The sequence below is a fragment of the Corythoichthys intestinalis genome, chromosome 21 (genome assembly GCF_030265065.1).
Source record: "Corythoichthys intestinalis isolate RoL2023-P3 chromosome 21, ASM3026506v1, whole genome shotgun sequence".
Taxonomy (NCBI): Eukaryota; Metazoa; Chordata; class Actinopteri; order Syngnathiformes; family Syngnathidae; genus Corythoichthys; species Corythoichthys intestinalis.
The window spans coordinates 24,041,173-24,055,293 of NC_080415.1; the positions used below are offsets into that span (position 1 = coordinate 24,041,173).

General features: G+C 41.2%; 1 protein-coding gene across 4 annotated transcripts in view; it reads right to left on the reverse strand.

Annotated features, from left to right (window-relative positions):
* Positions 1-14,121, reverse strand: part of LOC130909991 (glutamate receptor ionotropic, delta-1-like) — a 261,884-nt gene that overhangs the window by 78,318 nt on the left and 169,445 nt on the right. Inside the window, exon 1 of one of the 4 annotated variants that reach the window (XM_057826985.1) lies at positions 6,327-6,398. The exons of the other annotated variants lie outside the window; for them this stretch is intronic. The gene's annotated coding sequence lies outside the window, so the exon portion shown is untranslated. Of the gene's footprint in view, positions 1-6,326; positions 6,399-14,121 lie in introns of those variants that run through there. 4 annotated transcript variants of the gene reach the window in all.

Here is a 14,121-nt window from a genome sequence, read left to right on the forward strand (position 1 = left end):
ATGTGGTCTGGAAGAAGAGTGTGTTTGGGCGTTGTTTTGGATTATTGTCTGTTGGACAGGTGCATTTGGGCGTTACTGTTGTCAGGGCAACGAGAGTTAAGAATTTTGCCATCATCAGCGCCACTTGAGTGCTGAGTGGACACTTTTCTGTCAAGGGTTCCTCCATATCAAATGTTCCTTGTGGCAAGACAAGATCTCCCGCCATTTGTTCTGGACTGTCCAGAAGAGCTGGTTGCGGGATTTGGTGGTGCAGACATAGGCTTGTAGATATCTTGCCTATCACCTGCTTGTCAGCATCAGTCTTGCTTAGTCAGTTGCATGACGCGCGCGTTGGGCTTCTGTGCTCAGAAGGCGTCCTGTATCTGTTCTGCCCTTATCTGCCTGTTGTCTTGTCTAGGGATGGGAATCGAAATCCGATTCCAATTCGGAACCGGTTCCGAGTGTTTCGAGGCCTCGACATCACAATGAAAAAGCCTTAACGATCCCTTTAACGATTCCTAAAGACGCGTATTGCGTCGTGACGTGTCTTGTTGTCCAGACGCATCAAACTAGCATGGCGCCAAGAACCACTGCTCCAAAGTTTGACTAAACTTCACCAGGAAAGAGTGTGAAAATGAAAGGTTACGACGGGTAAGCACGAGCATTGCAGCCACAAACATAAAAATGACAGCACGTAGGTTCAAACGCTCGAAAGTGTGTCCTCACTTCACGAGGAAAAATTACAACAAAGCGACTTGCAGTCATTGCAAGGTGGAGGTAACTGCATCGGGAGGGAATACGACTGCGCTGTCCTCACAGAGAGGCTAAAGCTCAGTTCTGGCTATACAGCTAGCTAAACTCCCAAATGACGATGTAGAAGACGTTGGTATAATTTGCTGACTTTATTCAACCATCACTTGAAGAGTGAAACTAAGAATAGAAATGAAACAAATCAATTTCGTCCCCAATAACAAACAGGTTTGCATCAACGTAAATCAGCGATGATTAGCTGCTAATAACAGTATGGTTAGCATTCGTTCGCTAGCATTAGCACATCGTTCAAACCACTACACAACTGGATTTAAGTGTCCGATCGCGAGTGGAAACGCAACAACAACAACACAAAAGATGATACATACAGGCGTTGCCTCTGTAGATATTAACATTAACAAAGAACGTAGGCTCGTAGAAGTGTTTCCCTCTCTCACTTCGCTCGCTCACTCGCTTGGATGCGGCATTTCTTCGGGTGCCAAAACTGCGGCCCGCGGCCCAAATACGGCCCGCCTCCACATTTGGTCCGGCCATTTTTAATTTTTTTTCCCCCTCAATCGTGTTATTTATTTCCTGGCCTTTTTCCTTGAAGAATTCAGAGAGGGTTATTTGGTTGTTATCTATTTAATTAATAGTGTTTTTATTATTAATTATTATTATTATATTATTCTTTTTATTTTTTTTACTTTCATTCCGTGAAGAATCCAGAAAGGGTTATTTGATTGTGGCTTTCTGAAAAACAATAATTTTTTACATTTATGCACTTCTGCAATCGTCACACTTTTTCTGTTACAAACTGACCCCGGCCCCTCATCAGAGAAGGGAAAAGTTATGTGGCCCTCACAGGAAAAAGTTTGGGGACCCCTGCTTTAACACATATTGCCAAAGGCAGAACAACAACCTATCTGCCAATATATACCAATATTTTTTATTTCTATTAGATAAATGTTTCAGTAAAATGTTACACATTCTTGTGTATTTGCCACTTATTGCCACAGTTAACATTGAGGCTTTGGGCCTCTTTTGATTTCGTTGTGAGTTTGTAAGGTTGTGAGTTCTAATTAAACAAACTCGATGCCAATCAAAACGTTTGTTCTTTCCCCCCAAATTAGAATCGATAATAGAATCGATAAAGAATCGAATTGTTAAGCAATATCGATAATGGAATCGGAATCGTAAAAATCCTATCAATTCCCATCCCTAGTCTTGTCGCTGCAAAATCTAGTCATTTCAAGTCCAACTGTTCTTGATATCAAATATATTCTGCTGGTTTTTCTTAAATTATGATATAAATGACATATATCTTATATTGGGTGTGTTAGAGTTATACAAACAGTCTAACAGTAAATACGGGAAAAGATACTATTCCCTCCACTATTAAGAAGATAAAAAAAGAGGATTTGGACATTTTTTTTTAATCAATAAATCAATCAAAAACAATTATCAATTATCAACCAGTTGTTGAATAATTTAATAATCTATTAGCATCCAATTCGTATTAATCATGGCGGGTGTAGATGACATTCAAGCCATCAAAGACTCCATTCATTTGGTGGCACATCAATTCATTACAGTACAATTTGTTCCAGATCTTGCATCTTCCAGTAGAGTTTGTCCAATGCAGAAAAAATCTTATACATATTTGTTCCGTTCCGGTGGTTGTAATCGTCCTCCATCTCGTCCTCTTGTCACATGCTCGTCGCAGATGCGACGTAAATCAAACACTCCCGAGGGCAAGTGCATTGCGGCACATGACCTTCGATGCGTGACTCATATATTTTGGCATCTTTGGCCACCTCGTTAGCTCACTGACGGTGATCGACATCCGATTCATTTTGACTCCCAGCCAAAATGGATTGGATGTTTATTGTGAACAATGGCAATGAATGACACACAAAAAGAAGAATTAACTGGTCGCCAGCACATTGCAGGCCCATACAAACGAAAAATGTCTGTTCCAAACCAAGGTCGGCTGTCAGCTCACAGCTCACCATTGCATACGCACCAGAGGGAGTGGGGGGGTCCATTAAACCCCCCTCACCGGCTGTTGTTCTAATCCCCAGTTACACGCAGGCCAAAGCGACCATTTGTCGTCTTAATGGCACACCTGTGCTTCAACACGCCAAATGTCATGGTGACAAAATACAGAGAGGAAAGTCAAACAAACATAGATGACGTCCGTCATGCCATGTGAGAGTTGATGACAAATCCAGACAAGAGGGCACATATTGACTAAGGATGGACTAGTTACCAGCATCTCGCATTTGAACTTGTAGACAAACAATGGACGAGTCGCCAGTCAATGTCGGAGTATATTTAGACAAACACCGGACTGGTCGCAAATCAATGTCAGAGCACTAAGAGACAATAATGGACTGGTCAATTGTCAATGTCAAGGGACATTTCCACAAACAACAGATTGGTTGCGGTCAATGTCAGGGTAAACTAAGGCAAAAATTTACGCATTCAGGCAAACAATGGTCTGGTCGCCAGTCAATGTCGGGGTGTATTTAGACAAAAATGGAGTGGTCGCCAGTCAGTGTCAGGGCACTTAGAGACATTTAATGCACTGTTCACCTGTAAATGTCAAGGCACATTCAGACACATAATAGAGTGGTTGCAAATCAATGTCAAGGTATTATCCAGACAAACAATGGACTGGTCGCTAGTAGGCATGTGCCGGTATGATATTTTGACGGTACGATAACCGTGAGCAAAAATACTGCGGTTTCACGGTATCACGGTATTGCAATTATAGCTCCAAAAAATTTTGAGATGTATGGGTTAAAAAAAAACAAACTTTTTTTTCTATTGAACAGGATTTTTTTTTTCAGACCATAGTTGCAAATTGGAACATGAATATATTGTTAAAATAAATAATCAATAAAAAAATATTTTAAATAAAATTAAACTAAATATAACTTATAGACTATACTCACAGCCACAGCTCAAGTTGCTCAAGATTAGAGCAAGAACAAAATAATTTCTATAAAAAAGTAAAAACACTTCTGAATAAATTTTTTTAGAAATTTATACTGCATGACTTATTTTTTGAGGGTGGAAAAGCTTAAGTGAAGTTTCGCCATTTTCAGCCACTGTGTCAACTCTAGTCTACATGATGTCATGCCTTTGTGTTAAAAAGAACATAAAGAATTCATAAGTTACTTAAAAATGTATAAGTTAGTTAAAATGTCAATATTGTTGTGGAAAGGTTTCATCTAAAAAATAAAATAAAAAAAACATTGGGAGTGAGACCTCTCCTTGATCCAGCGAACGTGGATTTGTGCTTAGGGCAAGATCATCTTTCGCAATTAGCGATCTTTGACGCTATCACTTTTTCCCCTTCATTCAAGCGACTCAAGCTTGTTTTCTCACTCTGCGGCTGTCACACTCAACGAAGTTGCTCTCTTAGGTAAGCCTAGGCTAACAATCCTCTTTGTAAGCTTTTAGTTAGTTTTTATATTGAATTTGAAAGGAAAATGTGTGTTTTGTTTTTGGCGAACTTTTTCCATGGTGCTAATCTGGTGAAGCTACTCACATGGAAAAATTCTAATTGTACAACATTTTAAATGTATTCATTTTGTATATTACACTTACCACGATTTGAGAGCTCAATAAATTGAAGACCAGTACGCCTTATATTTGGAGTTTTTGGGTTAGCTGGCTGGCTAGCCGATAGCGTCACTTTCACACACAACAACAAACGGGAGGGGGTGAGCACTGCTGCGCCAAGCCGCTTCTGGCTACATTTTTGACACAAGAAACATAGCGAATACTGTACTACGGTCTGACGGAAAATTTTAGTGGTTTTGAAACCGCGACGTTTTCACACCACGGTAAACCGTGAAACCGGTAACCGGCCCATGCCTAGTCGCTAGTCAATGTCAGGGCAAATTAAGACAAAAAGTGACTGGTCGTCAGTTGGTGTCAAAGCTCATGAAGACAAACAATGGAGGAGTCGCCAGTGAATGTTTGGGAATAATTAAAGCAACACCAGGCAACTTTTCAGTTTTGGTTGATTTTAGCGACGCAGGTCGACAAAAGTGGTAGTGTTTTGCCTCAAGGAAGCATTCCTGATGAGGACCAGCGCACAGTGTCGTAAAATCCTGAACTCCCAGTTGCTTTCAGATTGGACAACATTTTTTGTTTCCAGCGGCTACAGTGCCCTCCATAATTATTGGCACCCCTGGTTGAGATGTGTTTTTTAGCTTCTAATATTTGTTTTTTTTATTCAAATAATATGGGACCTTAATGGAAAAAAGATAAAAATCCAACCTTCAATACAAGTGCATTTATTCAGTGGGGAAAAAATCCCACACAAAGAAAAAATTATTTGACATCAAATAATGTGTGTCACAATTATTAGCACCCCTGGTGTTAATACTTTGTACATCCCCCTTTTGCCAACAAAACAAGGTCTGGGGACTGAGATGGCCATTGGGAGGAGCTTGATTTTGTGTCTGGTGAACCATTTCTGTGTAGATTTGGCCATATGTCATTGTCTTGCTGAAAGACCCAGTGACGGCCCATCTTCAGCTTTTGGGCAGAGGGCAACAAAATTTGGTTTAAAATGTCCTGGTATTTCAAAGCATTCATGATGCCATGCACCCTAACAAGGTTCCCAGGGCCTCTGGAAGCCAAACAGCCCCACAGCATCACTGACCCACCCCCATACTTCACAGTGGGTATGAGGTGCTTTTCAGCATGCGCATCTTTCGTGGCACGCCAGACCCACTTAGAGTGTTTGTTGCCAAAAAGCTCAATCTTGGTCTCATCTGACCAAAGCACACGGTCCCAGGCTTCAACTGGGACCGTGGGACCGACTGAGATTGAGCTTTTTGGCAACAAAGTATTAACACCAGGGGTGCTAATAATTGTGGCACACATTATTTGATGTCAAATAATTATTTCTTTATGTGGCATTTTTCCCCACTGAATAAATGCACTTGTATTGAAGGTTGGATTTTTCTTTTTTTCCATTAAGGTCCCATATTATTTGAATAAAAAAAATATATATATTAGAAGCTAAAAAACACATCTTAACCAGGGGTACCAATAATTATGGAAGGCACTGTATGTGAAGGATGAATAGTAATGAGGTAATGAATCTAGTTGTGTCTAAACAATAGCATATGACGATGTTGAAAATATGAAGCGTTTGATTTTGCACCGTATTCCCCTAAACTTGTCAGCGCTGATGAGTTTGGTTGGTGGGGGGATGGGGCGGGGGTATTGTTGAGTATCCTGGTAGCCTCAGTTTTTCTTTCAATTTTTTTTGTCTTCTTAGACAAAACTTTTTGTCTCTTTTGTTGCTCTGCCGTATTTGCAGAATTTGCGCGAAAGCGTTCGCATTGACTTCCGTCTTTATAACGAAAGAGAAAAGGGGGTGCTGAAGATGTGCCGTAAAGCAGTCAGCACATTTGTAGTTTTTTTGTGTGGCAGGGTCCTCAAATTTGATTAGTGCTGGCAAAAGCAATACAGCCCCCCTTAACATATAAAAATGGTGTTATTTAACTAGTCAGTCAATATATCATCACAAATGTTCTGAAAAGATTTTATAAAGGTTGAAAAGTTACCTCGTGTTGCTTTAAGACAGTGGTCTCCAAACTATTTCACATGGGCTGCAATGGTTGCAGGATTTCACTCCAACAAAACAAGACCACACCTTTTCACCAATCTGGTGTTTTATAAGTGTAATCAGTTAATAGCAGTCAGGTGCTGCTTGTTTTAATAAAAACCACATTGGTTAAAAGGTCTGTGCTTGATCGGTATGAACAAAAACCAGGATCTACAGCGGCCCTCGAGGACCGGTTTGGATACCCCTGCTTTAAGACAAACAGTAAACTGGCCACTACTTGATGTCATTACACACTTAAAAAACGTGCACGTCACGAGTCACTGTCAGGGCACATCAGTGTTGTTTTCGTCAACGAACAGTTTTTTTCATGATGATGACGTCACGATGACACACTGAAAACGTGTCTTAAGAGACTAAAACATGACAAGATGGATGCCAGTTGTCGTCTGACAACACTAGAACGAGATGAAAATTCGCCATAGTTTCTATCATAAATTCCTAATGTGTGATATTTTCTTATTGTATGTGTAGTTAGAACGCGTTTAGCAATGTTTGGTCGTGTCACTCATGTGATGTGCTGCACCCCCCCTCCCTCACACACACACACAAACATGTGCCCATTCTAGGCTCCTTTTGTGAAACGTGTTAGGTACTACTTTGTAAGTTTGTTTTTCTTATCTTGGTTCACGTTAGCATTAGCATTTGGCTCGGTGACTCGGTGTCATCTTAAACACTTGGAAAACATCTCACTGCTGTTCCAGCAAAAGAGTCTGGCGACCGTTCTGCGCATCAAATTTCCAGGGTGGAGCAAGCCACAGCAAACAGACGGCGGACCGGACCAATCAGCGACGGGCAAACGTGATGTTGGTAAAGCAACAAGAAACTCGAACGTGTCGAAATAAAGGAGAAGGAGGAGAGCGGAGAAGTTTATTCAACATTGCTAGTGCGAGACAGACTGTTGGTTTTAGCGATTCGATGTGTTTTTGGTCATTTAAAACTGAATTTACCGCGGATTGGAACATATTTTCGGCTCTCCCGTTCGCCATCTGCGTTGTTGTGGAGACGACTTTCGACGCGCAAGAGTGACGTTGCTCGTTAAGAACACGTCACGCAAATAAACAAATGTGATTGCACAGATGATTTCGTTCAGGCTCGAGAGGCCATTAAGGAGCTGGCTCCCAGACTCTTCTCACTGTGTTTAAAAAATACAGGGAGAACACTCTGGCCGTGCCAGGAAAGTCCTTGTAGACTCTACAGTTATGTGCTCGTCTGTCAGGTTCATTCGAAATTGTTGAAAACCTTGTATTTATTTATTTATTTATTTATTTATTCATTGACTAAAACTTTTGACGTTTATAGACGAAAACATTTTGAGAATTGTCGACTAAAACTAGACGAAATTTGCCTGGGTTTTAGTTGACTAAAACTAGACAAAGACAAACGCGTTTTGAAATGACTAAAATATGACTGAGACTAATAAGTATTTTCATCCAAAAGACTAAGACAAAAATTAAAATGGCTTCCAAAAACAACACTGGGGCACATACATAATATTATCTCATTCCCTGCCATTGACGTTAACAGACGTCCAATCCATTTGTACTGGGTGCCTGACATCCCCTCTCGGGATATCTACAGTGGGGCAAATAAGTATTTAGTCAACAAACAATTGTGCAAGTTCTCCTACTTGAAAAGATTAGAGAGGCATGTAATTGTCAACATGGGTAAACCTCAACCATAAGAGACAGAATGTGGGGAAGAAAACAGAAAATCACATTGTTTGATTTCTAAAGAATTTATTTGCATATCATGGTGGAAAATAAGTATTTGGTCACCTACAAACAAGCAAGATTTCTGGCTGTCAAAGAGGTCTAACTTCTTCTAAGGAGGTCTAACGAGGCTCCACTCGTTACCTGTATTAATGGCACCTGTTTTAACTCATTATCGGTATAAAAGACACCTGTCCATAACTTCAGTCAGTCACACTCCAAACTCCACTATGGCCAAGACCAAAGAGCTGTCGAAGGACACCAGAGACAAAATTGTAGACCTGCACCAGGCTGGGAAGACTGAATCTGCAATAGGTAAAACACTTGGTGTAAAGAAATCAACTGCAGGAGCAATTATTACAAAATGGAAGACATACATGACCACTGATAGTCTCCCTCGATCTGGGGCTCCATGCAAGATCTCACACCGTGGCGTCAAAATGATAACAAGAACAGTGAGCAAAAATCCCAGAACCACACGGGGGCACCTCGTGAATGACCTACAGAGAGGAGGGACCAGAGTAACAAAGGCTACTATCAGCAACACAATACGCCGCCAAGGACTCAAATCCTCCACTGCCAGACGTGTCCCCCTGCTGAAGAAAGTACACGTCCAGACCCGTCTGTGGTTCGCTAGAGAGCATTTGGATGATCCAGAAGAGGACTGGGAGAATGTGTTATGGTCAGATGAAACCAAAATAGAACATTTTGGTAGAAGCACAGGTTCTCGTGTTTGGAGGAGAAAGAATACTGAATTGCATCTGAAGAACACCATACCCACTGTAAAGCATGGGGGTGGAAACATCATGCTTTGGGGCTGTTTTTCTGCAAAGGGACCAGGACTACTGATCTGTGTAGAGGAAAGAATGAATTGGGCCATGTATCGAGAGATTTTGAGTGAAAATCTCCTTCCATCAGTAAGGGCATTGAAGATGAGACGTGGCTGGGTCTTTCAGCATGACAATGATCCCAAACACACAGCCAGGGCAACAAAGGAGTGACTTCATAAGAAGCATTTCAAGGTCCTGGAGTGGCCTAGCCAGTCTCCAGATCTCAACCCCATAGAAAATCTGCGGAGGGAGTTGAAAGTCTGTGTTGCCCAACAACAGCCCCAAAATATCACTGCTCTAGAAAAGATCTGCATGGAGGAATGGGCCAAAATACCAGCAACAGTGTGTGAAAAAGCTTGTTAAGAGTTACAGAAAACGTTTGGCCTCCGTTATTGCCAACAAAGGGTACATATCAAAGTATTGAGATGAACTTTTGGTATTGACCAAATACTTATTTTCCACCATGATTTGCAAATAAATTCTTTAAAAATCAAACAATGTGATTTTCAGTTTTTTTTTTTCCACATTCTCTCTCATGGTTGAGGTTTACCCATGTTGACAATTACAGGCCTCTCTAATCTTTTCAAGCAGGAGAACTTGCACAATTGTTGGTTGACTAAATACTTGCCCCACTGTATTAGAATCAATGGCAACCAACAAGTTAATGCACCGGTTGAAGGATAATGTCGAGTCAGATTACAACAAACAATGACTTTGTCGCTTTATTCGCTGACATCCCCTCTCTGGACATCTATCAGAATCGATGTCAGCCAATGAGTTAATGATCTGATTGAAGGTCAATGTAGGGCCACATTAAAACAAACAATGACTTAGTCGCCTGTCGATGTAAGGGTACCTATACATAAACAGTGGACTGAGTGCTAGTCAATTGGAGGGCACAGATCAAAAGACAATGAAGTGTTAATTGCTGAGTACAAATGGGAAAATAGACAAGCAAGCATCTATACTGTCATTTACTCAACTGGCCACCCTGCCAACAACCAAACAACTTGCTGCTGTGATGAATGCTGCTGCTAGAGGGCACTGTGTGTCTATTGTTTTTACTAAATACTCAGTGGCGAACATTTAAGTTTGCTGTTTTTTCTTTTACTGAGTGTGCATGTGTCTTGATGAAGGTTATATTAGCTCATGTCACGCTTCAAATATTCAGAAGCTCACAGCCGAGTTGCCACTTTGATGCTAAGAAAACAGCGAGCGCCAGCCACGCTGTCTTTGAACGCCAGACGAGAGGACGTCGCTATCTCTCGTGTCGCACACAGTCGCTGATTGGCCTTAATTGACTTCCCTTGGCTTCTTTCTAGAGGTGCGGCTAACGAGCGAGGCGAACGGCTAACGGGAAGACGCGAGGCGCGTCACCGGTGGTCTCCCGTTAAGCTTAGAGCAACGCGCACAGACCCACGAACACACGCACAATCGTGGCACCCAATTGCCTCCTTGGTCCAAAACACAATTAAGCGACAATTACCAGCGTGAACTTTAGCAGCACGATTGTTTGCGACGGATCGTAAAGCGTAAAACATTCAATTAAAAGGTCAGCACCGTAAAGCAGATTGGCACCGCGCTCCAGTGGAGACCTTCAGAAGTCACAAGCTGACGGACGCGTCGCTGGATTTTTTGGCACGGCACTTCTACTTGACGCAAGGATGTGGAGCAGTTAGTCAAGCAGAAGGAAAATGTGTAGGGAAAACAAATAATAATAACTCAGCTCTACTGTAGCTTTCTGGCACCATCCCATTGGGTTATCAAGCGTAGCGGCAGGATACCCAAAGGGCGGAGGAACAAGAAACTCAGCTGTGTGCTGATTGGTGGACAGATAATGTAGGAAGACGAGTCTGGGGACTCTCAGGCGAGCTCTTTTCTCTCCGGGGCTGAAGTTAAGAAGTAGGATCCAAGCAGAGTTCCTTATGGATTGGACATTTATCATCGTCAAAGGCAGTTAAAGCGTTAAGAACTTGGACTGTAGGGTGTGTTTCAATTACATGGTGGATCAGACTGATTCTGGAAAAGAAGGTCCGTCGGGGAGTCGGATGTCAGATTCAGAAGGATCAGTGTTTTTCCATCCTGGCCGTGTTCCTCAGGGAGTTCTGCGCTTGGGAGTATGATGTACCAGATTCTGTGATATGGGCTGTTTGGTCACTATATAATTTGGTCTGCATTGCCAGCAGACAGATTCATGTCCAATGAGGGTAGGATACTGCAAAAAAAATTTCAATTCTATTCAATATTTTTATGGACAGACTTTCTAAACTCCATCAAAGTGTTGCAGGTGTTGGATATGAGCCTAAGAAAAGGCTAACTACACTTCACCGACTGATGACGCAGCACCTGGAGCAACGTGAGGTTCCGTATCTCGCTCAAGGAAACTTTGACACCGTCACCAAGGCAGGGGATCGAAGCCGCAAACTTTGTACTGGGTGACAAATACTTTCACCAACGAGCATAGATAGACTGCATGGATTCCGTTTAGTCACAGACTATATTTACTATGCACTGTGTTTACATGTAGATTAATTGCAGATCGGTGTAAATATTCTGATTTTTAGACAACCGCATTACTGCCAAAAATCTGATTATTGACTGCATGTCAACGTGGCCTTTATGTTTGGTGGACGGGATGGAAAACTTTGACAGCCTGAAAGATTTGGCAGAGGTTCGCACAGCATCAAATCATCTCACGCACAGCTAATGTACGCTTTAATTGGCTGCTGGGCTTCAATTAAGGCCAGCTCGCAGCTAATTGGCTTCCTGTCTCCTCCGTAGTCTTCACCTTGAGCGCCGCGAGACACGAAAGGCGAGCGAGAGCCAGGCGAGGCCAACGGGGCTTTCGTCTCCATCCATCTCCACTCATCCTGATCAACGGGCGCGGCCGTCTTAGCGCGTTAGTCTGACGCTACGTCACGTTAATGTGCTGAATACATTTATGAAGACGTACTGTAGCGCCTTCTCATCCCGAGAGCCTCATTTTTATTTCAAGGAAGGCGTGACAGAGGTGATTTTCTGTGAAAGTGAAGGCAAAAATGGGGGGAAAATGCAGATTTGTAACTCATTCACTGCCATTGACGGCGACAGACGTCCAATCCACTTTGACTGTGACAAGGGTTTGGTCTCAATATTGGTAGGGACACTATAACAGCATAACCTGCTTGTACTTGGATGGGTCATTAATAAAACAAAACAGATTGAGTGAACAGGGGGGTCAGGGCTACATTTCTTAAAAATATGCAGATGTGTTTCCTACGTAAAAATGAAAAAAGATAAAATTGTTATTTCCATGGGAGAAATTTATTTTTCAAATTATGCTCTAGCCTTCTTTCTTTCCAAACCAGGCTGTTTACAAGAAGAAAAGCAGCAGCATGTTTTTTTTTTTGTACTTTCCTGTGAAACACAGACAATGACCTCTCTCTAAGTTGCTTCTTGCTCAAATTTTGCTGGTTCTATAGTTTCCAGCAGAGTCCACTACATTTCTCAATTTCATTCACGTTAACAGTAGAAAACACACACAGGACTACACTTCTCTTTGAGCAGCTTCCTGCTCGGGTTTTGCAGGTTAGCAAGTTAATGTTATGCTAATTAATAAAGGTCGGACCTTCTGTAGCAAAATTAGTGGCGTGTTCCCCACCTCTACAACATTGATGTCTTTTTACTTTATTTTACAATGGCTGCTGCTGGCCAAAAAAAATGTCTAATATCCCTTCTCTTCGAAGGGAGCAGAGGAAGCAGCAAGGTTAAATGTAGTTCTGTCGGGTTGTGTGAGTGTGCGTGTGTGTGGTGGGGTCTAGTCATCAGCAGTACTGTTAATCTTACTTTAAAAATGTATTTAATTTAGTTAAAAATTATTTCTCCCAAAATGTAATTGAGTTTGTAACTCAGTTATCTGAATGTAAGAGTAATTAGTTACTTGGAAAAGTAACTGGTGTTAGGGTTAGCCTTAAGCTCAACCTTACATGTTTTTTTTCATTCACAAAAAACAAAAAAAAACAAAAACAGTAACCTTTGCTATGTTTGGAAGTCATTTAATGTTGTGAATCAACCGTTAAAGTTGTTAAAATTGCTCCCGTTATTGCATTAGTTCCCTTCTGTCTCCTTTCAAGATTTGAAAGTTTTAAAACTGTTTTATCATTTAAAGATAGATTCAAGTCAAGATTTTGCAGATGTAGGAGTATTTTTAGGTAAAAAGTTACTTAGGTTCGCTAGAAAGGTTCTCTACAACAGAGCCTTTCTGAGAAGTCTACTGCTTTAAGATGGCGGCTGTTTACTAATCCCGGCAAGTCTATGATTTTGCATCTAGGTCTCTATACATATGCTGACGCCACCGTATCTGTCATTTCGCGTCTAGTTCTATATGGCGGAAAACACAGACAAGACTGAAAAAGCAGTTTCTGCTCTTGCACTCCTCTTTAAAAGAAACTGCTGTATTTTAAGCCAAAACAACAGTTGTGTTTGATAGAACAATATGTCTATATGCTGCCATAGCAGCTTCATGGCGCATTAAGCCCCCGAACTATTTTTAATTTGTTCGTTTTACCCTGAAAACCCCCGTTTACAGACGTCGCGCAACCGCTTTTGTTTCAACCCAGCAATAAAATGAAGGTAATTGATTATATTTATCATTCAAAATGTCTGTCGTTTTGTCGTTTTTAGCTTAGAATCATTCATTGACGTCTCATATTTCGTTAAAAAAAAGAAACAAAAAGAAATGACTTTAAAAAATGATTCACTCACATATTTTAAACTTTTAAACAAATTATGTGACAATAAAAAATATGGCGTCTGTAAAAAACTCACGGATATCTACCTCATAACTATCGCTTGGTTGTATTTTTTTTGTTACTGTCACATTTTCTCCGATATGTTAGATGATAACTAATCGATCCAAACAAAGAAAAATTTGAAAAAAAAAAACGTTTAAAAGGGTAAATATATAAAAAAGAAAATCTCGACCACTCCTTGATGTCTGCGATTTCTGCATCGCGACCCTTGTTATATTACCATGTTTCACCCATAAAATCCCCAAAAATCCAGCTGTGTCCATTCACAGCTGTGTCTTGACACTCGGTGATACATGCGACATGGAGTTTTTGGATCGAAACAAGGTAAGTACGCGATAATATCTCGTTAAAGTCATGGCGTCTGTAATTCTGTTCTCGTGTGCTCTCACCTCCAGATAGGGTTT